At 41.7% G+C, this 26,261-nt stretch overlaps 1 protein-coding gene and 1 pseudogene across 1 annotated transcript in view; both read left to right on the plus strand.

Annotated features, from left to right (window-relative positions):
- The first annotated feature begins 1,707 nt into the window (after positions 1-1,707).
- The window catches only part of STARD3NL (STARD3 N-terminal like), a 54,203-nt gene continuing 29,649 nt past the window's right edge, over positions 1,708-26,261 (plus strand). The window contains exon 1 of the mRNA XM_033088743.1: positions 1,708-1,925. The gene's annotated coding sequence lies outside the window, so the exon portion shown is untranslated. The remainder of the gene's footprint in view (positions 1,926-26,261) is intronic.
- On the plus strand, positions 20,447-23,587 carry LOC117012240 (protein fem-1 homolog A-like; annotated as a pseudogene).

A 26,261-nucleotide genomic window follows, 5' to 3' on the forward strand; every position in this document is an offset into this window, starting at 1 on the left:
ACAAGGAATCTACCAAACACAGAATACAAAACACTGGTTATAAGGATGCTCATGATCTTGGAAAGAACTTCAAAAAGGAAATAGGAAACATAAAAATGGATACAGAAAATATAAAAAAGAACCAGTCAGAAATAGAGAATGCAATGACTGAGATGAAGAATACATTAGAGGGAATCAATAATAGATTAGATGAAGCAGAGGATCAAATCAGTGATTTATAAGTTAAGGTAGCAAAAAATACCCAATCAGAACAGAAGAAGAAAGCAGGGTGAAAAAGGCAAAGATATTAAGAAGTATAAATTAGTAGTTACAAAAGAGTCATTTGGATGTAAAGTATAGGGAATGTAGTTAATAATATGATAATAACTATGTACAGTGTCAGGTAGGTACTATTCAGGGGGATCACTTAAATTATACAAATGTCTAACCGCTATGCTATATACCTGAAATTAATATAAAATAATATTGGATGTCAACTGTAATTGAAAATTTAAAAAAGGGGGGCAATGGTGAAAGGGAATAAGAGGTCCAAAGTTCCAGATATAAAACAAATAACTCATGGGGATGTAATGTACAGCATGGGGAACATAGTCAATAATATTGTGATAGCGTGGGATGGTGCCAGACGGTTATTGGACTTATCATGGTGATCACCTCTTCCGCTATAGAAATGTTGAATGTACACTAGAGGGTACACATAAAACTAATATAATATTGTATGTTAACTACATTTTAATAAAAATCTTAAAAAATCAAATTATATATTTTTTAAATGTATCTATTAGTTGAGGACTACCATGCAGTATTTTAAAAGAATGATGTAAATTTGTATACAGATACGCAAGATCTCAACTATATAATGTTGATTGGAAAAAAGTAACACCTTAAACATATGTAAATGCACAGAAACTAGGAGTCATCTCATAGGGACTCAGTGTGCAGTTAGTGCCTGAACAGGATTTTAGCCTAATTTGTAATATTTAAATTTATGGTTACGTGTAATTTAACATTAATAACAGCACTTAGAATGTCTTTGGAAGAATATCCAAGAAGTCAGCAACACTGGCTGCCCCCAAAAGGCGAACTGAGTGCCTGAGAAACTGGAAGCAGAGACTTTTTCCTTGTATAACCCTCTATTTCTTTAAGATACCCAATCTCATGGGAAAACATACTCAAATGTAATTAAATGCGACTACTATGAAGACCGAAGTGCCAGTTATTACAGTAGCCCAGAGAAAGGGTCTCCTAAAAAGGTCTGGGAAAGTTGAGTAGAATTCGCAGCGGAGGTGACACTTGAACAGAGAAATGGAATGTCCTACTTTTTCATTCCTGGAGAGCTGTGTGTGGGGTGCCCAGAAGCCCTGCAAGTCAGTCCCATAAGTACCTTCCACGAGCTGGAGCCTAAATCCCCACCAAGAGATTAGAGGAAGGCGGAAAAAGGAAAATCGTTGACGAGAGGGAAACGGTCCCTTAATAAAACCGTGTGGTACAGATTCAATCAAGACGCACACCAGCTCAGCTCTTTCAGAACCGGTTCCAGAGTCCCACCCTCTCCTCCAGGCCGGCCTGCCCGCCCTCTCCCGCCTTCCCGCTTCGCTTACTGGGCAGTAGATGATTGACAGACCTATTCTCCAATCGCTAGCTCTGCTATAGGGGCACGCGGGCTCCAGCCGGGTCTTTAGTACCTAAAACGAGAAGCGATGGCTCTGCGTCTACGTCAGCGTGCTGACGTCACGGACCGGGTACTCAAGGCGGGTCGGGGCAGCTGGCTGCAGGCGGTGGGCTGCGCGTCGCCTGCCGGGCTCGAGCCCAGGCCCCGCCCTGCCGAGCCCGCCCCTCTGCATGCGAAGGTCCCCGTGGGCGCGACCACGGAACTGCGGTCCCCGTGCTAGACCGGGGCGGCCGGCCCGGAACCACTCGATGAGGTAGGCTGGGTTTTTCATCACCCTGTTTGACAGATTTGAAAACTGAGTCACCTGCGGTCAGATGACTTGCACGGGGCTTACGCTGGCCAGAGCCTGAGCATCTGGTTCTATTTGCTGAGCCCTGCGCCATCCTGCGGAGAGGAGGAGAAGGAGGGGCTAGGCTGGCTGTGTTTATAAAAGATACAGAAGTGTAGTTGCAGAATGCTTAGCCCCTTTTCATGCAGGGCTTGGGCTGGTATTCAGGGGATGTTTGCCGGAGTGAAGTCTGTATTCCTTCACTCTTCAAACCTGAAGTCGTCCTCGGTGGAGTCCAGCCTCATTCTGACGCCCTGGGCCGTACAGTGTGACCAAGAATGGTGACTCGGGTAATGCATGGGTTATACGGACAAGTATAACAGGCCTCTTTTATTTATCAAGGAAAGCTGTGTTCAAAACAAAACACAATTAAAAAATTAAAACACAAGTCATGAAGGTTCTGGCTACGGTTTCACTTCACTGCTTTGCCCACTCCTGGGCCTCTGGGTGTATTTTGAAATCTCAGCATGCTTACTTTTGGTTTAGGATTAGACAGGGATTTTTTTTTCCTTCTCTCTTTTAGTTCAAACATGGGTTAACATTGTGGAACTTTTCTTACCATTCCCTTATTGTGCCAATTGTTCACCATGTCATTTGTCTTCTGTTTCACAGATGAAACCACTGAATTCACCACTTGACTCAGTAATAGTTTGGATAAGTTTAGCAAGGTAACAAAGTAACAGGTCTAACCTCTCAAATATACTGGAATTAGTTCAGTTTATCTCAGAATTCTTGCTGAGAAGAGTTCTGAATGATAATTCCCATCTACTGTGTTTCTCCAACAATAAGACCTAACCGGAAAATAAGCCCTAGCATTTTTCACGAGGACATCCCTGACCATAAGCCCTAATGTATCTTTTGGAGCACAATTTAACATAAGACCCAGTCTTATTTTCAGGGAAACACAGTGTATGCCTTCTATCCCCACACCCCTTCTGCTTCTAGAAGCAGGATCTCACAAAACAAAACAACTTATGGAACTGTTGCTTTATTTATGGATTCTAGTAAGGTAGGGCATAATTCATGCTCATAAAGTGAAAATGTGTACTGTATAATATATATGAGGAAATATACTTTGTATTATCGTGAAGAATTCATTCTCTTTAAATCTTGCTGTCTCAAACGTTGACCTTTTAAGACTGTATTATTACATAAAACTGCATTAAAGAAATGAAACTGAAGCTGCTTCCGGGGACTTTTCCTAATTTATGTTCACAGCAGGATGCTAATTATTATTTGAATTTATTCTTTGGACGAGGTTATCTGATGTGTGCCGTATCTGTGCCACACTTTGTTTTAGGTGTTAGGGACTGAGTGCTGAAAAATTTAGCTAAGGTCTCTGCCCTCAAAGACCTTACATTTTCATGGAGATACAATAAACATAGAAAAGAAAGTGACAATTTTAGATAATGATAAATGCTAGAAAAAATGTTATTAGGGCAAGGGGCTAGAGTATGACTGGGGTGTGTGGGGAAATTTAGATACGGCGGTCAGGGAAGACTTCCTTGAGGAAGTGACAGTTTGGGTGAGACCTGAATGTTTGGAATGAGCCAGCCATGGGAAGATCTGTTGGAAGTTTCCAGACAGATGGAACAGTGCAAAAGAGCTAAAGGAGAAATGAGCTTGGCGTGTTCCAGGGGTAGAAGAGAAGCCAAGTGGCTGGAGTAGAGTGAGATGGGGCGACAGAGGTAAGAGATGACACTCAAGAGGTGGGCAGGAGCAGGATCACCTGGACCCCATGTAAGAATTGCAGACTGGCAAAGGAAGTAGGACTTGTGCATTGCCAAAGTCCTCTTTGTTCTCTTTAGTGACCCTCATAGACTCTAACCAGCTCTCTGCTTCATTTTAATTTTGAAAGCTTTGCAATAATTTTTTTTTTCACCAGAGGTCCTCTTACTTAGTGAAAAAAAAATAAATATCTTCTTCCCTTAAGCACTGTGTCCCATGATGTTTCTTTCCTGTTCATTGTTAGAGCAGGACTCTAAACTCTGCTTAACTTCAGCTTTCCGTTTTTATCATCCCTATTTCCAACCATGAGTCCTCTCCAGTATTATCTGTATGTGCTCATCCTTTGGGAAGGATTGGCAGTCAATCCCCGCTCTTCTCCAAACCAAGTTCTAGGAAACTGCATTGTCAAGTGGATTACCATTTTCCACTGGGACTCTGATTACTGACCAGAGACTTAATCTCTGCCTTTGCTTAGAGCCTACAATGTGCCAGGTGCATTACATACGTTCTAATCCTTCCAACAAGTTGCAAAGGTAAATATTATCCCTTCTTGATGGGATAGTACTGAGGGAGCCCAGGTTTGAACTCCAATTAGCCTGCCCTAAACCCTAAATCCCTGCTACTCCACTGCTTCTTTGAGTATGCAACAGCAGCTACAAACCTCTATTATTTCAAATCATGTTTATGAAATGGAATTGTAGAGATCATGATTCAGTCCTCACAGTTTAAAGCTGGGGCTGTGGAGGTCCATAAATGTTCAGTGATTTTCAAGACATAACAAACACCAAATTCTCCCCCTGCGGATTCTCAACCTGGTGTTTTTTCTGCTATACTTCATGAAAGTTTCATCACCGGGGTTTTTACATATAAAAAAATACAGTATTCAACATCGTGAATTTACTGTCCACAAATTCATACAAGGTAATTTTAAAAAGATGAAATAGTGCTGCTTTGGGGGCTAAAATAATCCTTTCTTTCTGCTGCTTCCTTCTGTTTTCTCAGCAGTAAGCAGGTATACACCTTCTGGATGAATCTTCGGTTTCCATTAGTAGAAAGTGGTTTGCAAATAACATTAAAATCTAAGTTTTAGTTTTACAAATCTTTGAAAGGGAGTTTAAAGTTGTTACTGTTTTCCCAGCTTTCACCTTACACTCCCAAGCATGGGCATACTGCGTACGGTTTGCTGGCTCATAGTTGCTGTTAGAAGTGCAGTTAGCATTGAGGAAGTCCTGCGTTAGATCAGGGATAGAACTTCTCTTTCTTAGCAATACGTTACCATTTGACAAAGTAAGTAAAAATCAGTTCATAAATTATATGGTTGAAAAATGGGTTACTATGTTCCTACAATTTAAAACCCGTTATTTCTATGATTTGCTTATTTTATTAATAATGATTGGGATATGGTAGATGAATAATAGTAAACTAACAAATAGCTTAATTTACGTTCTGGTAGCTTTTGACTCCTATAACTTAATGGGAATTGTCCTTATCGTTAGTCAAATTAGAATAATGTTAATGGAATTAGCACTGTCTTTCTTAAGACGTTCACTTTAGGCAAAAGAGAACTTTTGCTTTTTTAGCCATCTACTGGACATTTTGACCAAGTATTTCTGTCATTTAAGATTGGACATGCAACTACATCCAGGTTCTGAAGATCCAGGCTGTCCTGATTTGGCTCAGATTATCATGCCCTCCTTCCACCATGAACCCAGTGCCCCAGACTGGACTCCTGAGCTTTCCAATTTCAGTGCCTTTGCTTGTGCTCTTCCTACAGCCTGAAATGTTGTAGAAATTGTAGATGGACAAATGCGCACAAGGTTCTGCCTGTCCCTCTTGCATCCATCTATGCTGATTTCTCGAGATAATTCCTGTGCCTCTTTAATGGAAGCCTTCCTTTTCACAGCACTGTGGGAGTCTTCTCTAGGATGCAGTTTACCAATGTTGCTATCTTTGGTAATTCGCTATTTTATACATGAGTGTTCAAATTGATTTTGGCTTGAGCTTAAAAGAGACTTAAGAACATGCAACATTTTTTTGTAGATTGTAGAGCCCTTTAGTTTTATTTACGCTTTTATTACCTCATCTTTGAGAGAAGCACTGGCATGCTTTTCTTGGCTTTGATTCAAGAGAACTCTTTCCTGTTTCAGTTAAGAGTCTGACTTTACAGTTACAAGGGGTCCCTTGAGAGGAACTCAAATCTTTGCGTTGTAAATGTTGAAGGGACATTGTCACAAATAAAAATCAGTGTTCTCTGTGTTTATGGTGCCGGAAAAAAGTAAGAGCAATTCCACTTTTTAATATTAAACATAAGAAAACCTTGGCCCAGGGAGACTAGCCAGGGGACCCTGCAGTGCTGGGCTAAGAAGCATGCTCAGTACCCTGGCTCACGGCAGCAGAAGCTCACGCAGGCCGTCCTTGGCTCCGAGGTCCTACATCAGAACTGCTAACAGCCTCTGACAAGTGTATCAGCACATCTCGGAATGTTCGGACTGTTTTGCTAACTTTTCTTGTGAGTTGACCTGGATCTGGAGGAAACCTCTTGTGGTGACTCAAGATCAAAGCAGGACCTCTCAACAGGGATCCCTGCCGGAGCTATTAGGGCCTGCAGGATGAGGTTTGGTAAGCGCTTTGGTTTAAAACCCTTCTCTTTTGCTTGCCCTCTTGTCACAGTTTTACAAAAACTACCTTGGGAGGGTGAGCATCACCAATGTATTTAACTTGGAGTTTGGAGGAATTTGGCTTAGTACCTGGTAAGTTGTGGTAATCACGGGTTTCCATGTCCTATGTTTTCCAGAACTGTACTTTTCAAATATCATGCATTATTGCTTGCAAAAGTATATTCTTGTTTGCTTTTTGTTTCAGGAGAATATATCCTCATTTTTTTTTTTTTTTTGAATTAACCACTTTCTTGTCAAATTAATGATGTGGAACTAGGGAGTTTTAAGTACATTTTCCTATTTGCATGGTAGTTAAATTCATCAAAGGCAATAGCAAAAGGAGCTCTTGGGTTAGCTGAGGTGGAAACACCAGCCAGGCCTTGCCTTAGGCCTTACTAATAATATTACAACTAACACTCGCGAAGGGCTTCCTCTGTGCCAGGTGCTGTTCTAAATAGTCTGTGTCCAGGTTGCTCGTCTTCAGCACTGGATGCTTCTTCATTGTTGGGGCCACCCTGTGCATTGTAGGGTGTTTAGCAGCTCCCTGGGCTCTACCCACTAGATACCACTGGCACCTCCTCGATTGTGACAACCAGAAATGTCTCCTCTGCCCCCAACACCTCGAGAACCACTGCTTTCTATGAACTGCTCCTCACAACAACCCTCTGAAGTAAGTTGTATTTTTATTGTCCTCATTTTGCAGAAGGAGAAGCTGAGGCATAGAGAGGTTAAGTAACTTGTCTAAGGTTATACAGCTAGTCCGCAGTAGTACTATTAGACTGGTGCAAAAGTAATTGCGGTTTTTGTCATTGTTTTTAACCTTTTAAACTGCAGTTACTTGTGCACCAACCTAATAAATGTGAAACCAGGCATTGCTCTTTGTGATCCTGGCCTAATGCACCCGCTCAACCGGGCACCGACTGTTAGGGAGCCAATGCCCCATGTAAAGCAGGAGACAGAAAAGTCAACAGGGGCCAGGCAGGCTGTAAGTAAGTGGCAAACGGATGAACTGGGGAGTATTGCCAGAATCGCCTGTTTTTCAAGAGGCTAGGAAATCTGGATTTCAGTTGTGCGAAAAACTCATCCTTTAATATTGGTAAATAATTCGATGTTTAAAAAACATTTTAAGACACAAACACTGTCACCTAAATATGGGGAACATCTGGTCCCACGCGTAGACTTTGCAGCTGTGTGACATTTCGGAGAAGTGTACATTCATTTGATGGGGGAAATGAGGTAGGTTCTGGGTGGAGGGCAGAGTTCCCCCTCTTTGAAGGCTCTGGAAATGAGGATGGGTGGGCTGGAGCTTCTACCCTAGAAGTGGCTGTCTTGCTTTCTTTTAAGCCAAAACAGTGCGAGAATTAAAGATGGTCATCCATCACACTTAGAACTTTCAGTGCTCTGCTGCTCAGTGCAGACTCAGTTGGAAAGTTTTGTACTTTGATGTCCTTCAGCAGCATCATTCGTAGTTATTTCTCTCATGACCTCTCCTTGTCCCGGTGTGAAAATAACATTTTTATAGGACATTGAGAAAACATAAATTCTGGAATTCAGTGGCTGTATCCTGGAGAAACAAACCACAACCATACCTTACTTTGTTGACAGCCGGTAACCAGTTGAGAGTGGGTTTAACTTTCTCTGAACACTCAGGCCTCTGCCTGCGTTTCAGTAGCAGATAGACTCCTGCTGGCCTTTGGGATGTCTTCCTGTCCTCAGAGCCCTCACCTCTTTAGTTGAGCCTGCGCACCATCATGCCCCCGCTCTAGGTGTGAAAAGTGCAGACTTTCCATGGCCCTTGTAATCCGTCCACACACTTCGTCTGGCTGCACATCCCGGGGCTCCCTCCTGACAGCCTCTCCCAGACTGCCAGTGGCTCTCTCTGCTCCAGGACGAGCTCCTGCTCCTCTGTTTCCGGTTTACTCTCGTCTCGTCTACCTCTTCCTCACAGTATATTACCTTTTCATTTCTTTCAAAGTCATACATTTTCTCTTAGGCCAGCTTTTTCATGAAGCCTTTTCCAGTCACAAGATGCTAAAGTTCAATCTTCTGTGTATTATCTGGGGCTTTGATTTCTAATTACCGGTAGAACCATTTACCTCCTTTATAAAACTGTATTGTACTGGAGCATAGGGACGGTGTCTTCCAGCTTACTTTCCCCCAGCTGCTAGCATAGTGTGTTACTTGTGATAGCTACTTCATACACATCTGCACATTCATTTGGGTTGCGTAGGTGCCCGCTCATAAAGAGCGTTCTCTTTTCCCACGTATTTGTATCAGTTTATGTCATGTCATGTCAGAATGACTCCACTAAATAGCGTTCAGAATGTATCGGAAAAAATATATTATTAATTTGGGCAGGTTGGGCTATTTTTATTAATTCCATTGGCAATTATAGTGATCAGAGATTAAATATTCTTGGTTTACTTAATGTAATACATTGAAACTCCAGATATATGTGTAAACTTGCCTCACTTTAGTGAGTACCCACACTGCATAGGTTTATACAATAGTATTTGTAATTCATGAATTTTACAAACAAATCGAATGCCTAACAAATACATGCCCAGGCATTTCCCTAGGGGCTCTGGATATAGAAGTGTCTTCTAGGAACTTTTGGTATACTACTGAGAAAAGACATGTAAACAATATGTGAAATATATAGGAAAGATTAGAGGTGCTTGTAAAGAAAGATGGATGGCTTATATATTAATTATACCAATGGGATCAGAGAAGGTTTCGTTGAAGAAGTGATACTTAAGCTTCCTTGAACATTGAATAGGCTTATTATTGCTGTTAATTTTTTGGTAGTTGGAAGAAAAGGCACTGTGGCCAGAGGGCGTATTAGGACAAAAGCATAGATGGCGAAACTGCCTTCTGTAAAAGGGAACTAGAAATAGCTTTGTACAGTTAGAGCAGTGGGTGAGCAGGAAATGGAGTTTTGAGTAGAGGGATGAAATGATTTATTCATGTTCTCAGTTTAGAAAACTAGCATGATACCAGTATGGAGAATGTTTTGGAGATGAGTAAGACTGAATTATTGGAATAATGTGCTTGAATGATGATTAGGAAAACTGTGGAAAAGACTAGAGATATGAGGGGGAACGACACGGTCACTGGTTTGGAGTGTTCAGAAGATGGAACCAGCAGCAGAACCAAATTTAATATATTGTCTTAATGATAAAAACTGTAAATAAAATCTTATTGGTTATTATTGGTTAATTTTTCTTAAACATTTTTGAAGTATATACAGGTAGTATTTATATTATACATCAAAATCTGTATTTAAAGTTATCATTTCTTTTTCCTTTTTTTTTTAAATTGGGGAAGGGGAACAGGACTTTATTGGGGAACAGTGTGTACTTCAAGGACTTTTTCCAAGTCAAGTTGTTGTCCTTTCAGTCTTAGTTGTGGAGGGCGCAGCTCAGCTCCAGGTCCAGTTGCCATTGTTAGTTGCAGGAGGCGCAGCCCACCATCCCTTGCGGGAGTCGAGGAATCAAACCGGCAACCTTGTGGTTGAGAGCCCACTGGCCCATGTGGGAATCGAACCGGCAGCCTTCGGAGTTAGGAGCACGGAGCTCCAACAGCCTGGGCCACCGGGCCGGCCCCTCTTATCATTTCTTTATTGATTTTGTAATTGCTTATCTCTTGTTAAATAATTTGAGAGGAAGTTTTTTGAGCATGGAGCTAGTTTCAAACCTTTATTGAGAACTTTGTGAGTTTAAAGAAATCCTACTACTTTTGTGATATCCTTTGCCTCTGTAACATGCTCCAAGCCTATTCTCAGTTTTAGGCTGTAATTCATAATCTGTTTTCTGGGTACATCAGCCTGTAGGTGCCTTACAATGAGTAGTGTTTGTCTATGTGACTGTCTTTGGAAGCACAAGCTAGGTTGATAAAGTCCTCCAGTGCTGTTTCCTGAGCGTCTGGTTTCCTGTATAGTCGTCTGATGAAAAAAGAAAAGGGTACTGATGTTTTCTAAATCTAAGCATCAGGGTTTTGAGATTAACTTTTCTTATCTGTCACATGCACCAAGCTTTGGACCTCAAACCCTCATTCATGGTAGAGATTAGTAATTTTTTTTAGGAATTGTGTGCCATCCTTGCATATCACAGATAGGAGATAACTTGTAATATCTGCCTGTTGGTTGATACTCCTGGGCAAAGATGTGAATGGTATTCCCTTTTGTTGACCTGTTGCAGGTTGTGAAATAGGAAGGTTGCCTCGGAAAACTCTAGGGGCAGTCAGGTCAGTGTTACATGTAACCGAGCGTTGCCGTCAGTGTGCCCCTTCTACCAGCTACAGCCACTACAGGAGCAGTGACTAGATGATGGCTCTGTCAACTAGAGTGACACTTGCAGGAACCTTTACCTCCCCCCTTCCAGAGGAGAAGTCTTGTGTTGTTGAAGGAAAAGAACACCCAGCTTGACTGTACAGCCTCCTTGGCTTTGCTGTCTACTCAGCGGCTGGCTACTTGGAATTTAGTTTCTGTTTTCTCGTACATTGAAGATCATTTTGGGGGTGGCTATGAAGAATGTGCGATGAACACATTTTTAGTTCTTAGTCTTTAACATGAAGAAAGTAGTTATTAAGTAAGTATACACTTTTAGCCACCTTCTATTCCTAGGAGAGCAGTGAGCTCACTACCTTAAGACATTAATGATTCTCAGATCTGGATCAATAAGACCGTCAATTCTGTCCTAAGAACTGAGAGCATTTGTTTGAAAATTGCTTGTACTAAGTACTGAAGAAGTGGTGTTACATGGTGCAGAGATGTCCTCATATGCATTAGAAAATATTTCAAGTTCTTTAATTGAGGGACCTCCATCTGTCTAGATAGTAATATGACTGTTGACTCCAGCACTGCTAAAGCTGGCAACACGTCTCTGAGAGGGAGCTTGAAATATTCATGAGAGTATGTACACTAAGGAGCGACATGATTCTTCGGAATTACCATCTGCTGATGGTTGACAGTGCTAATGAGGTCAAAAATGGGAAAAACAGTGGGAACTCCAGAGCCACCAGGTATTTTATAACTGATCTATTGTGATTTTTTTTAGCGAAACTAAAAGTAGATTTTGTTCTGTAGGAAAAGGAAGAAGTTCTGGAAAATAATGGGCAGTCAGCCGCCAAAAAAATCAGCTACCTTTTATATTTGTGGAACTGGCTTTGACACATGAAGGAAATGAGGTTATGTGACCCCATGTGACCTGTGACCTGGAAGATTAAGACAAAGTTGTTTCTAGGTTAGCTATGGAGAAAATATTTGAGTGTAGAAGTCAGAGTTGAAGCTGAGAAAGGGAAAAAAGCAGCAAAATCAATTTGAAACCAGAAGAGAGCTACTGGGAGAAGAACCAGAGGTTGGAGAGAGACAGTAGAAGCTGGAGGAAGGTAGCTATAGTGATACTGTGTTCCCAGCTCTTCTGGGCCACAAATGGCAGCTTCTGAAAAAGATGAAAAACAAATAAAAGAATATTCTTCTTCAGTGCCCATCTTGCGATTTTGTTTGATTGTAGCTGTGACATGCCAGCCATCTGACTCAGACAGTGCTGTTGACGTAACATCAGCCGGTGACAGTGCTGGCTGCCACGTGACTGATGCCTGCAGGGTGGTGAGCTAACAGCATGGACCACCTCGCGTGACTCTGCCCACTCCATGGCATGCTGCCATTTTGCCAACCTATAATCTGTGGAAGAACAAATATACTTCCACAGTCAGATGTTCTTCTTCTCTGCAGCTGGCTCATCTTCCCCTGGACCAAGCAACATCCCAGGGACGTGGTTATTATCAAGAGTTACACTGATTTCTTTCCCTTCTCTTCAGTCATTCCCGTGCAATGTTTATATATCTCTCTCCTCAACTAGATGGAAGTTCCGCTGAAAGCAGGGGAACTCTTGCATTACCTTTTGAATCCCTTTGAATGTCTGCTTGGGGTTTCACATTTTGTAGCTGTTCAAGGCTTATTATTTAATAAAATGGGAACTCTTCGTGGACTTAAAGAGGGCCCACATCATCATAATTTTTTTATTCTACAAATAAGTGTATTTTCTTTGTATTTTTTTCCTCCTCTTTCATGGAGGAAAAAAAGGAGAACACATTTCTTTTATATCGCAAGGGTTTAACTTCCATCTATATGCTGTTGACTCCCAAATTTATATCTCTAGCTCAGGCCCCTCCCCTGAACTCGTGCCTTATATCCAACCACTCACTTCATCACCACTTGAATATCGACGAGCATCTCATACTTCACATGTCCAAACTGAACTGATACCTTTTTCAAAGTTGACCCTCCTCTGTCTTGTCCATTTCAGTAAATAGCAACTCCATCCTTCCATTTCCTCAGGCTGTAAATCTGGCAGTTCTCCTTCTATCTTTCCTTTATCCTATGCGCCGTGCCCATGCCATCACCAAATGCTTTTGGTTCTGTGTTTAGAACCAGTCAGTTCTCACCACTCCACCACCACCACCCTAATCTACTAAGTCAGTCCTGGTCTCACTGTGTCTGTGGTTCTCTCAGCTGGAGAGCCTCTTAAAGCTTTAGCTGGATCATGTTTCTCTTCTACTGAAAACCTCCCAATGTCTTCCCATCATTTAGAGTCTTTATCATGGAGTGTAAAGTCCTCTGCCACGTGTTACTTTCCCTGTTGCCAACTCCTGCTATTCTTCCAGTCTGTCACTTAGCTGTAGCAGAGCTGAAAGCTGATGAGCGGCTGAACTCCTTCATGGCCAGTTCCACCCTCCTCTGCCTGCAGTGCTTTTCCTCCTGATCCCTCCATGGCATTTCTCCCGTATCTCCTGCCAGTCTTTGCTCCACCTTCTCAATGAGCTCATCCTGACCACTCAGTTTAAAATTACACTGCTCTTTTGTTTATCGTCTGTCCGCTTACTCTAGAAGGTAAGCTCTGTGAGGGTAGGAAATTTTTCCAGTTTTGTTCATTGCTACATCCCCCAGTGCTCAGGGGAAGACCTGACACATTTTTGGTGCTCAAAACATGTTTGTGGAGTACATAAAGTAGATATAGTATATTCTTGGCAAACTTTGAATTTCAAAAATTACCAAGTGGAATTCTTAGATCTTGTAGTATGCATCCAGATTCAGTTCCTCAATATATGTTTTAGTTTACCTCATAAATTTTGATAACATTGGTATGCATTTATGCAGCCATCTTTAAATCTTAATAGTTCTCTCTCTGTTATATGTCAAATAAAAGTTCACTAATATTTTTAATGTTGCTACAGAAATAGATCCTTTAGAAATTAAATTGCTGTAAGAACAAGTTTGGGAGATAAATTTGTTTGTTAGAAGAGTGACTTAAAAACACCATAATATTTGTTTTCTGCTCTAATTTTTCCAAGTCAGTGATCATAATTTCTAAATAAATCTGAGTCTTGAAGCAGATTGTCAAAAGGTTAAATATTCTGTTCATGTGCACACAATTACTCTCATCTGCTGATGTTAACAGACATTAGTGAATGAGACAAGACTGCAAGAAATGACATCGAGCTTTCATGGAGAGCCTTACTGTGTGGAAGGAAAAGGGTAGAATGCATAGCAGTGAAGACTGACCGAATTTATCAGGATGGTATAAAAGCTTTCATCACATCCCAAACAAAAGTAAACAACACTAGAGAATGAGACCTAGAAAATAGATGTTTGGGATGAAACCATGAAATTATAGCTAGACATATTACTATGCGGTTGGACATAACAAATTCTTAAAAGCAAGAGAACAGAGGAAATGCTGTGAGGTGCAGGGGCCAGGGCAGTGTCAGCTGCGTGAGTACGACGTGGCGCGCCGGAGCCCTGGTAGGCGATGGTCTTTCTCCACGTACCTGGGAACTGTTTGGGTGTTAACGTATGGAACAAGTGAAGGACACATTTGGCTTTTAAAAGCGATATCTTGCGCACATTTTCACTTAAAAACTGAGGAAACTTTAGACCCCAAACCGTTGCACAGTGTACATTCCACTGTTTCATTTAAGCCCTAGGATGACAACAAAAGGACCATTATTAGGTTTTTGACATTGGCTCAAGATTCAGACAGAATGACTCCTGTCTGCAGTCACAAGTACTTTAGAAGCCTTTGACTTCTACACTCAAATCTCCATTTGTGGCCAGGTAACTTAATAGTTAGATAAAGGGCAGAATGATTTGGGTCCCAGAAATCTTATGTAGGTTTTCCTTTTAATCTGTCACTGTGTCACAAACTTGTGTACGTAAGAGTTATGACACAAAGATACAAAATCCATGTCCATTCTATTTTATAGAATTATTTAAGAGGTTTTCTAGGATAATTCTGGTTCCTTACTCTGTGCTCATAAGGTAGCCCATACTCATAGCAAAGTTAATTTAATGATTTTTTTTTTTTTTGGCAATGAAAATTTGCCTTTACTCTCTTTGTATCTGCATATGCTACATATGTATATGTGTACTGTTAACCAAAGAAGAGGTTCAGGCTGTAAGAAAGAACAAAAGGCATTTTTTTGAGCAAAAGGATTGCAGTCCCAGAGACACAGGTTCAGTAGCAACCCAAATGCTCTCTGGAGAGAGCAAAGATAGGTAGGGTTTATGAAGGGAGAAACCACAGAATGTAATTCTTTCATGCAAATGAAGGATTCTGGCTAGGTTAACAGGGATGGGTTAGTTCCAATATGCAAACAAGGGAAGTGAAAACTACACGGAAGGAAGTCAAGTCCATGGAGCCGTGTCCCAGGGTGCTTATGGCTCTAGGATATCCTTGCTCTGAGTTTAGCCACAGGTTTGGCAACTTCATAGCAGCTCTGAGAATAGAGGCCCAAGGTGTGCACAGGCCCCACTTCCTCAGCAGCCTCCTGACTGGATTTTGGGTGCCTCTCAGCAGTGTTTCTTCCATTTTATTTTCTCCATTATCTACTATATACACATTATGTTTAAATACATTTAAATTGTGTATATATTTATATATACTGGATGGCTGGCTGGATGGATGGAGGGAGCGGCTGCATCCCAAAGCATCCTTATGTCCTTACATTTTTCTGAACTATTCATAAGTTAAGTTGTGTACATCATGGCACGTACCACTCAGTACTTCAGCGTTCATCTCCTAAGAATAAAGGCGTTCTCCTATATAACCAGGATTCCACACCATGATCAACTCCTCAGTTATCTTTTGTAGGTTTTTCAATTCAAGATTCAGTGTAGGCTTGAGCATTGCATTTGTTGGTCATGTCTCTATGCTTTTTTAAGTTTGAAGAGTATCCATACCACTTTTCCTTCTTTTTGTTTGTTTTGCTTTTCACCACATTGACTTCTCTGAAGAGTTCATGATAGCTGTGTTGTAGAATGTGGCACATATTGTTTGATTGTTTCCTTATGACTAACTTCCTTATGGCAAGAGTATGTTATAATTGATACTATGTATTTTTTTGTTGGTACTATGTACTTCTTAATGTCTATGTCAGGAGGCACATAAGGTCAGCTTGTTTCAGTATTGGAGATACTATTTGGTTGCTTGGTGTATAGGTGGTGACTGCCAGATCTCTCCACTTTAAAAGTATATTATCCCTAATGGAATTAAATAATCTGAGGGATAATACTTTGAAACTATGAAGATCCTATTTTCTAAAAACTTTTTAATCATTTTTAGCATCCATTAAAAATCTTTGCTAAATCACTTAGCTTCAACTGGTGGTTACAAACTTGATTTTTCTAATTTTATTATTTCTTCTACGTTTTTTATCGGACATTACTTTTTCTGTAAAGGAGAACTTCTATCCCATCTCTCTTATTTACAGTATTACTGTGGACTTGTAGAACTTTTTAATTTTTCCGACATAAAGTCCAAACATTACTGTCATTACTAATTTTCACATTCAAGTTATCTCACATTGGCCCATAGGAACCACTCAAGACAGCCTATACAATATTTTTTTAATGAAAGATTAATAATCTTAATGATATTTTTTTAATGATTATGGCTTTTTGTGTCTTCTCTAAAAAATCTTTGCCTACAAAAAGGTTGTAAAAATATTGTCCTGCACATTGTTATTTTTTTTCATGGTGTGAGTTAGACTTCAAAGTGTTTTTTTTTCTTTTTTCTTTTTTCCCCCATTTTGATATCTGGTTGACCCAGTATCATTTGTTGAAAACAAACTTTCTTCTTGCCATTGAACTGCTTTGACATCTTTGTCCAAAGTCCATTGATCATATAAGTTCTGGTCTATTTCTAGGCTCTCTATTATGTTCCATTGTTCTATGTACTGATCCTTATATTAGTACCACACTGTTTTAATTACTGAAGCTTTATAGAAAGTACTTAAGTTGGGCACTGTGAGTCTTCAAATATTGTTCTTTTTCAGGATTGCTTTGTATATTCTCTTTTCTTTGCATTTCTATATACTTTTAGAATTACTCTGTCAATTTTTACAAAATAACTTGATGGGATTCTGACAGGAATTGAGTTGAATCCGTAGATCAATTTAGGGAGAATTGAAATATTAACAGTGTGAATTCTTCATATCCATAAACATGGTATATCTCTCCATTTATTTTCATCTTTTATTTCTCTAAGCAGTACTTTATAATTTTCAGTGTTGGGAACTTTCATATTTTTGTTAAATTTATTTCTTGGTGTGTATGTTTTTTATGCTATTTTATTTATTTATTTATTTAGTTTGTCTCCAGTTTCTTCCCATTCCCAGAAGGAAACCTAGAATGAAGGGACTGGTAAACGGGTGAATCACAACGTTCTAAGGAAGCTGTTACTTTTTTTAAGAAAAACTGGAGCAAAAATAATCTTGATGCAGCATAACAGATATCACTATAGAGTTCTATGCATACTGTTCCCTGATAGGTGTGGAAGAATGGGAGGAAGGAAAAGCTTCCCCGAGAATGTGACCTTTGAGTTAAGGCGTATAGAAAGAATAAGAGCCATAGAGATAAGGAGAGTAGAGAGAAAAATACAGAGATTCCAGAGAATGTGATTCCTTAGCAGACTGCTGCTGATTGTTAGCGTGGTTCTGGATACGTAGACAGACATTGACCATGTGCTAGGGTGAGCAAAATTAAGGAGTCTGCTGTCTACCTGACTGTCCCCAGGAAACTATTTAATAAATGATCTCATAGATTTAATCTACTTCTCTAAAAAATTTACAGGGGTTGGATGAGAATTATTATTATTCTTTTTAGTTTATCAGTGCTTTTCTTATGTTCCTTGTCTTTCTTTGCTCATTTTTTGAATTGAGTTTTAAGGATTTCATTATGTCTTTCATCACTTTTAAGTTTCACTTTTAATGTTTTTGAGATAGAGAAGTTTTTGATTTTTATGTATTCAGATATGTTTCCCTTTGTACATTTTTTTAGGAAGAAATTTCTCATCCTAAAATCATGTATTATTTATCTACGACTTTATTCTACTACATAACCCATGTGAATGGTTTTGTTTTATTAACTTTTAAATAAAATCTTCCATATATTTTGATTTGTAGATTTCTTTCTCCATGTGCTTAGATAACTATTTAATATTTTTATTCTTTTGCAACTGAATTTTGATCACATCTTTATCATGTGTAGATATTTTTTGATTTACACAAGTTTTTCTTTGCAGAAAAGCTTAGGAAAGTAAAGGCCAGATGGTGATTTATAGGTAATGAGTTTTCCTTGATCTTCAATGCTTTTATTATTTTTTTAATTGAACTAATGGTTGATATTTGGTAAATTTCCTGTTACAGTTGAGCTTTCTGGCTTCTACTGATAAATCAGCAGTGTGGCCTCTCTGTCCACACATGTGGCCCTGCAGACCAGGCACACAGTCTTCTCCTGGTAGCCTCCAGTTCTTCGTCTCCCAAAGCTAATTGTCAGTTGCCAATTTTCTTTTAGCTTATACTGTTGTTTTTCTCATATCACTAATGTATTTCCCTACGCCTCTTTCAAAACTTGGAGAACAAGAAACTTGAGAGAACCACATTTTAAGAAAAGTAGAAGACAGTACATGTCTATGTGGAAATAAAGAGTCCTACAAAATTTGAAATTATGCCAGTCCCTTCGAATTAAAAACCATTCAAAACATATATAATTTCAAAGGTTTTTGTCTCAAATGCATTATAAGTTGTGTTCATGCATGCTTTAGAAATACAATGAAACATTTTAATGGGTAAACAGAAATGCCTGCCTTCCTATTAGGTTTAGGTTTTATTTACGTGAGTTTGACTTATTTATGTGATGTTTCAGGAATACATTCTAACACATGGGTCCTACTTGTGGGAGCTGTTGTGAGGCTTAAATATATAATGTATGTTAAGTACTCAGCACTGTGCCTGACTCAGTGTTGGTGTAACGAAATTACTGATTTTGTCATGTTAATATACAGTATACAGTGTTATATAATATATAGTCATATGTTAATAGGTGGGGTTAGTATACTTGTGTTGTGTTCTTTTGTTCTTCTGCTGTGTGTTCTTGGTCAGATAATGTCAGGATTATATTAGCTTTATTTAATGATAAAATAGCTTTCCTTTTTAATGTTCTGGAACAGTTTAGAGGATTTTATTTATCTTTTATTTCAAATTTTGGAATACCTATCGAACTGCCAGACTCTAGTTCCTTGCTAGGTAATTCTTTGTCAGCTTTTTCTCTTTTCTTTATGGTATGGTTCATTCTATTCTTCTAGGGTATTGACTTTATGATTTTCAAATGTAATTAATGTAAAGTGTCATTTACACTTTGAAAAATAACCTCTCCTATGGTGGTACTTGTATTCCTTTCTTAATCTCTCCCTCCCCAATGTAGGTTTGCCTATTTGCCCCTTTAAAAGACTAATTTTGGGGTTTACTTATCTATTTTAAATTTGCTTGTAGAAATGTTCATCCATGTGCAAAGGTGAGAGTGGAGCATAACGAATCACATTTTCCCCATCACCCAGCTAGGAACAACTATCATTCTCCTTTCACTTTATTCACTATGGTCAGTTGTTTTCTTTTTTATATTGTTCCCCAGAGGATAGTTGTAGTTTTTGTAACTTTATTATTTAAATGACTAATTTTTAATTTTACTCTTTATTTAACAAGTAATTTCAAAAAGTAATTAAAGCACTTTAAGGAAGTAAATTTGATAATAAGCTCAAGTTTGACAGCTGTCTATTATTTTTAACTGTCATTATTTTCTGAATGGTTTATTTTACTTTTTAAATACATTTATCTCAGTAGTTATTTTTAAAATAGTGCTATATTTTTAATTTCTATTTTGTGCCTTGTTTGTTCTGTATGCAGTTCCTAATTGCAAGACTTAATGAATTAGATATATTTTAGCAGTCTAGTTTTATGATCAATTTTATAAACCTGGCATATTATATCCTCAAAATAATATATAGTCTGTGATTGTAGGGTTAAAAAAATAATTACCAATCTTCAAAAAAACTTAATTATAAGACTCAAACAATTTACTATAGCCATATTTATATCTTTAAAATACCAAATAGATAAAAAAGTAAACTGTCAAAACATCCCATTTTGATTATAATATAATCTATCATTTACTTAGCTTGTGCATTTTCTTAGCTTTAAAGATGCATTTTATATCTCTGTTCTTTCAGGTAAGGCATACATTGATACTGAGTGGTAAATCTTAAACCTGATTTTTTAGAAATCCAAATATCATCTATACTTACAGTGTTAAGGGATATATGTCAGATTCTTTATAAAGAGTTTACTTATGCATCTTGAGTTTTTGAAGATTTTGTATACTTATTAAACACCTTTAGCTGAACTATGTACTTCTGATTTTTATTGGTTATGAATTAATAATCAGACTGACATACCTGCAAGTCAGATTTAAAATAAGCAAATGTTGTATCAGCATTGCCCAGTCGAGTTCAGTTATTATACCTTTGGTTTGAGCCTGGTAACTGGTCCTATTTAGTGATTCTACCTAAGGAAAATTATTGGTATTGCGTGTAAGTTTATAGAGAGATTTTGGAAGAATACTGGAATGATGATACATAACTTTCTATAATTCTCTTTTGGGCTGTTACCACTTGCATACTGTATGCAGAATATACTAATGTTTTATGGTGGCTAAGCATCACTAAGATGGTACCTGAGTGGTACCTACGCACACTGCCGGACCGCAGTTTTGTCCCTGATGGTGCTGTCGTGGGTCGTCTACGAGGTCGGACAGTTAAGGTCGCGCACTCACCCTGGAGGAAGTGCTCCACGCCTCCCGGCTGAACGTCACTACGGTCACATTCCAAGTACTGCCCTTGGGAAGCTGGGCACCGATGTCAGCACCTAGGCCATCCTTCAAAGCAGTTTTGGAACTCTTTTTCTGGAATGGCCATCAGAGGTGTCGTCATATTACCCTTGATGTCCTGAATGTCATCAAAATGTCTTCCTTTCAATATTTCCTTTATCTTCAGGTGAAGAAAGAAGTCACTGAGAGCCAGATCAGGTAAGTAGGGAGGGTGTTTTAGTTTACTGGCTAAAAACTCCCTCACAGACAGTGCCGTGTGAGCTGGTACATTGTCATGATGCAAGAGCCATGAATTGTTGGTGAAAAGTTCAGGTCATTTTCGTCTTTTTCGTGCAGCCTTTCCAGCACTTCTGGATAGTGAACTTGGTTAACTGTCCAGTTGGTACAAGTTCATAATGAAGAATCCCTGTGATATCAAAGAAGGTTAGCAACATCGTTGCAACAAGTTCGCGAACTTAATTGTCAGACCTCGTAGATGTCCACCTCCCAAAAAGCTTCTCGGTGTCATCACATTCGTGACTTTCTTAGGGTTTGAGTACAGCCCTCTTTCTTGTTGACTGAGAAACCTGATTTGTCATCTTCTGTTTATAGAGCCCAGTGGAGAGAGGCATGCCTCACGGGGGTAGACTCATCACTCAGAATCTGCAGTGATGACAAACTGCCATGTAGACTAAATGGTTATTTAAAGCTGACCTGTCTATTGTTTCCCTAGGTAGAATGTCCTATTTTAATAAGAAACAATTTAAAAAGGTTGTGGGAGGAAAGAGCCCCTAAGATGGTGGTGGTGGGGAGATGGCGAAGGTTGCCACCTGTCTTTCCTGGCTCTAATCCACCTCTCTCCCGTGGCCGGCCTTTGCTCTGGCGGAGGCTGGGACCCTGGCCTCCGAGCTGTCCTCTACAATATCGCCTGCCATGGCAAGCTTCAGCTGCTCAGCGGCCGGAGCCGGGAAGAGCTGAATGAGCGGACAGGTGAGGTGGCTGGCGGGGGATGCAGGAGCTCATTGTCACCTGCTATGGCCACCTAGATGTGGTCGAGTACCTACTGGACCGGTGTGGCGCGAACTTGGAGGTGGGCAGCGCAGTGCACTTCCATGGTGAGACCATTGAGAGCACACAGTGGCTGTGGGACACCTAGATGTGGTGCGGTGTCTGCTGCGCCACGGCGCCTCGGTGAACTGCACCACGTGCACCAACTCTACGCCGTCGCGTACCGCCTGCTTGGATGGGCACCTGGAGGTGGTGTGGTAATTGGTGGGCGAGGACCGGGCGACCTGAGGTGACCCACCGGCTCGGGCACACGGGCTTCGTGATGTTGCAAGGCCACCATGAGATCGCCCGTCACCTGCTGGAGCAGGGCGCATAGGTGAACCCGCGCAGCGCCAAGGCCGTGCTGAGTCTGGCTGCCTGGAGATCCTGCAGCTGGTGCTTGGGTGCAACGCCCGCATGGAACACGACGGCTACGGCATGACCCCGCTGCTGGCGGCCTACGTGACGGGCCGCACCAACATCCTGGAGTACCTCATCCAGGAGCAGCCGGCCGAGGAGGAGGCGCAGCCAGGGCTGACCCGAGAAGGCCCCTCCACCAGCCCAGGATGCGTGCAGCCCCAGGGGGCTTGCTGCTGCAGCTCCTCGGCAGAGGAACAACTCAGTGGTGACTCCTATGAGAGCTGCTGCCCCACCAGCCGGGAAGTGGCAGTGGAAGCCTTGGAATTGTGGGGAGCCATGTACGAGGATAAGAAGCGGGATCTGCTTGGGGCCCTGAAACACTGGAGACCGCCCATGGAGCTGCGTCACCAGGGCGGTGCGTATCTGCCCAAATCAGAACCTCCTCAGCTGGTCCTGGCCTATGACTGGCAGGTGAACACTGCCGAGGAATTGGAAGCGCACAACGTAACCGACAGAGAGGAGATGCGCACGCCGGCTGGTTGATCCAAGAACTAGTGGAGCGCATCCTGGGTCCCTCTTCCCCAGACACTTATTATATCCATTACAGCGGCGTGGTGTACGCTGACTCAGGCAATGTCGGGCGCTGCATCCGCCTGTGGAAGTAGGCCCTGGGCATGCAACAGAACAGCGGAGCCCCATGACCGCCAGCCGCTTCCTGTCCTTTGCGGAATCCTTCTCTTATGTGCTCCAGGATTGGATGGCCAGGGGCAGTCTGGGCACGCAAATACACCTCGCAGACCTCATGGGTGTGCTCTGCCAAGGGGTCCGGGAAGTGGAAAGGGCCCTGCAGCTGCCCAAGGAGCCCGGGGACTTGGCACAGTTCACCAAGGCCCTGGCCATCGTCCCCCACCTGCTCAATCTGTTGGAAAAGGTGGAGTTTACGGCCAATCAGGAGCGCCTGAAGCACCAGACTGTCTACCGGCTGGCTGCTGAAGTGTGCCCTCCGGGGCAAGAACAGCTTCACCCGTCTGCACATGGCCGTGGATAGCGAGAGTACCAACGTGGGCCGCTACCCGGTGGGCAGATGCCCCTCCGTGCAGGTGGTCAGGGTGCTGCTGGACTGTGGGGCCGACCCAGACAGCAGGACTTTGACAGCAACACCCCGCTGCACATAGCGGCCCAGAACAATTGCCCGGGGATCATGAATGTCCTGATTGACAGTGGGCTCACAAGAAAACGTCTTACAAGCTGCTGCATGAGAAACTGCTGGCCAAGAGCACCATTCAGCCCTTCAGCTATGTCACCTTGCAGTGCCTTGTGGCCCGCGCCCTGGACCAGAACAAGATCCCCTACAAAGCCTTCATCCCGCAGGAGCTGGAGGCTTCCGTGGAGCTGCACTGACAGTGTTCTGAGAGGGGGAAACCCGGACAGGTGCAGCCCATACCGTCCTTGCTGTCTCGGTGAGCGCTTCCGGTGGCACGAAACAGAAGGGCTCTCCTGCCTGCAGGGCCCTTCACCGCTGCAGAGTGGGGGAAGCAGTTAGAGAGCTGTTGGTGCTAGAAGCCTTCAGGATCATGTGCTCGGACATTGCCTTTCTCCAGGAGCACACACAGCCGTCCTTAATTGGGAGAAAACATGTGACCTTCCACACGTCCCATCTGCCTAGGTCTTGGAAGATTTTGCCTTCTTACCTAGAGGCAGAGGCATTGAAGCCATTTCCTTCTTCCATTACTAGAAACGGGAAGAAGCTGAGAATCAGGTCCGTGGGCCTCCGCCCCTTACATGGCTGGATAAACCCAGCCGTGCACTGAATGCAGTGTTAGGACTAGGGCCTCCCAAAGGGGGAAAGTTGGAGACTCAAACACCACCACCTGTCACTTTTCCCAGCAAGTCGCACCCTGCTCCCTCCCTCCTTGCCAGTCAGGGCCAGGCGGGCAGGGCTCTCTGCCCAGGGCAGCCTGCCATTTGCAGAGCCTTCGGCTGGTTTGGTGTTCTGTTTATTTGTACGTGGGCATGGAACGGGCATAGCAATAGCACAGGAGTCCTGAGGTTTTGCTGCCACATTTTTTTTCTTTTGGTGTGAAAGGAAATTATTATTTTTTTATTAGTTTCAGGTGTACAAAACAATGTGATAGACATTTTACTCCTCACAAAGTGATAACCCCCCCCCTCTTTTTCTTAAGAATTTGTATTTTCTTTAAGACTTGATAAGATCATTTCACATAAGGGTTTTATTGTGCCTGTGGGGGCCAAGGCTGTCAGGAGCGAACTTAATTGTGTGAAGAATTTGATGAGGGAGGAAGACCATGGTATTGGTCCCTAAAACGGGGGTGACTATACACTGCCTAAAACTTGAATCGTTTTCCTTTTACGTGGGCTTCCCATATCCCCATCCTCGTTGGAGAAGAATTTTTTATAAACAAGAATCAGGCCAGAAGCCCAAGGAGCTGAGCTTGGTGTGAGTTTCCCACCAGCGGGAAACTAGCGAAGTTGGTCTGAGGCTGGGTTTTCACCAATTCTGAGTTAAAACTGCAGGCTGCTTCAGCCTCACGCCGCATGTACAAACGCTGTTTCATTGTGGGCATAGCCACCCCGGTGGCTGCATCCCTGGTGACTCTAGCCCCTCTTATAGCTGCTCAAGGAGTGGAATCCAGGTCTTCCTGAGAAAATCCCAAGTGCATTGTTAAGTCAGTCAATCAGCTGGAGGAGATGCTGAATGCTGAGAGCTGAGGTGGTACAAAATCTTGGCATCCCATCACTTGGGGTATAAAGTGTTCACGCTGGAGATTTTTTCTTGGGAACGTTACTGCATATGCGATGGGGGCAGAAGGAGACTGTTCTTGGCCTGTTTGGAGAGCAGTGAATGGCAGAAGGGGACAGAGACTCAGGAGAAAGGCCACATGCGGGGCAGTGGCCTCCTCACCCCATGGCTCTCCCGCAGCCTCGTGGAGTGGCAGCTACACGGAGGCCTTCGGGAGCCACGGCAGGTCCCCGGATATTTTGCCCTCCGAGAAAATGCGGTCTCCTGTGGATTTGCAGTGTTAGTTAGGATGTTATTTATTTACAATACCAGGTTTTATCTTCCATCGAGGCGGGAAACGCAGCTGCTTTCCCAAAGCACAGAATAAAGAAATGAGGCTGTTTAATTTGTGGAAAATCTCTCTCTCTCTCTCTCTCTCTCTCTCTCTCTCTCTCTCTCTTTCTCTCTCTCTCTCTCTCTCTCTCTCTCTCTCTCTCTACATATATATATATATATATATATATATATATATATAAAGGTTGTGGGAGGCCTAGAGGAAGTTATTAAATTGTTCAGTGACAAAAGGCACTGATAATACCCTTACGCCATTATATTAATCATAGGAATAATCTGGCCAGTGGCCCGGAGATACTTAAAGTCAAACAGGCAAAGTGCCCCCACCTGAAGAGTGCCAGGTTGGGCACAGCCAACATTTGCTTGTGACACTCCTTGTGTTTTCCAAACTGATCCTCCCCTTTCTTGGGGGCACATACCCTCTTCCCTTCTTTAGATCTGAACATACGTCCTGTCACCTTGTTCTCATATCTGGGCCTGTGAGCCAGTTTGCTTCTTTAAGGACACAGCACATCTTCTCTTGAGTCATTACATGTTGAATTTATAGTTTAACTCTCAGAGGGCAGTATTATTATTTTAATTGTTTCAAAGTTTTCCCCTGCTTTCCTCCATTGTAGCCCTGATAATATGGGCAAATCTATAAAAAGCCTTACAGAGTTTCACACATGTACATATATCTTTTTTTTCTTTAAAAAAAATATTTCACTTATTTTCAGTTGGCAAATTAATCGGGATCTGCTGGCAAAATTTCACTCCTTGGCTCAGGAAAATTTTTTAAGTAATACGAAACAATTGGTTAAGTGATTTTAATTAAATGCTTTAGAGAATTGTTCACTTACTTTCTACAATTTTACTTTGAAATAACTGATTTCCTGCTAGGAGTCTGGGGTGAGGCCGGGTGATGGAGAGGAAAGAAGTGGAAGACCCACGTTTTAATCCTATGTATATCTTGAAATATCTGTTAGATGGCGGTGTCCCTATAAACAGCATAGGCCTCAGCTTCCTTTTTTTTTTTTATCCTTAACCAAACATTTATTTTATAGGTAAGAATAACTTTGATAACAACGATGAAGAAAGCTTTGAAACAACACGATAAGACACAATCTTCAGGTGTTGCTACATCTCTTTGCCTGTAAAACAAGGAAGTGGGAATAGATGGGAGCGGCAGAGCCCAC

Source organism: Rhinolophus ferrumequinum, chromosome 20 (genome assembly GCF_004115265.2).
Source record: "Rhinolophus ferrumequinum isolate MPI-CBG mRhiFer1 chromosome 20, mRhiFer1_v1.p, whole genome shotgun sequence".
NCBI classification, from domain to species: Eukaryota; Metazoa; Chordata; class Mammalia; order Chiroptera; family Rhinolophidae; genus Rhinolophus; species Rhinolophus ferrumequinum.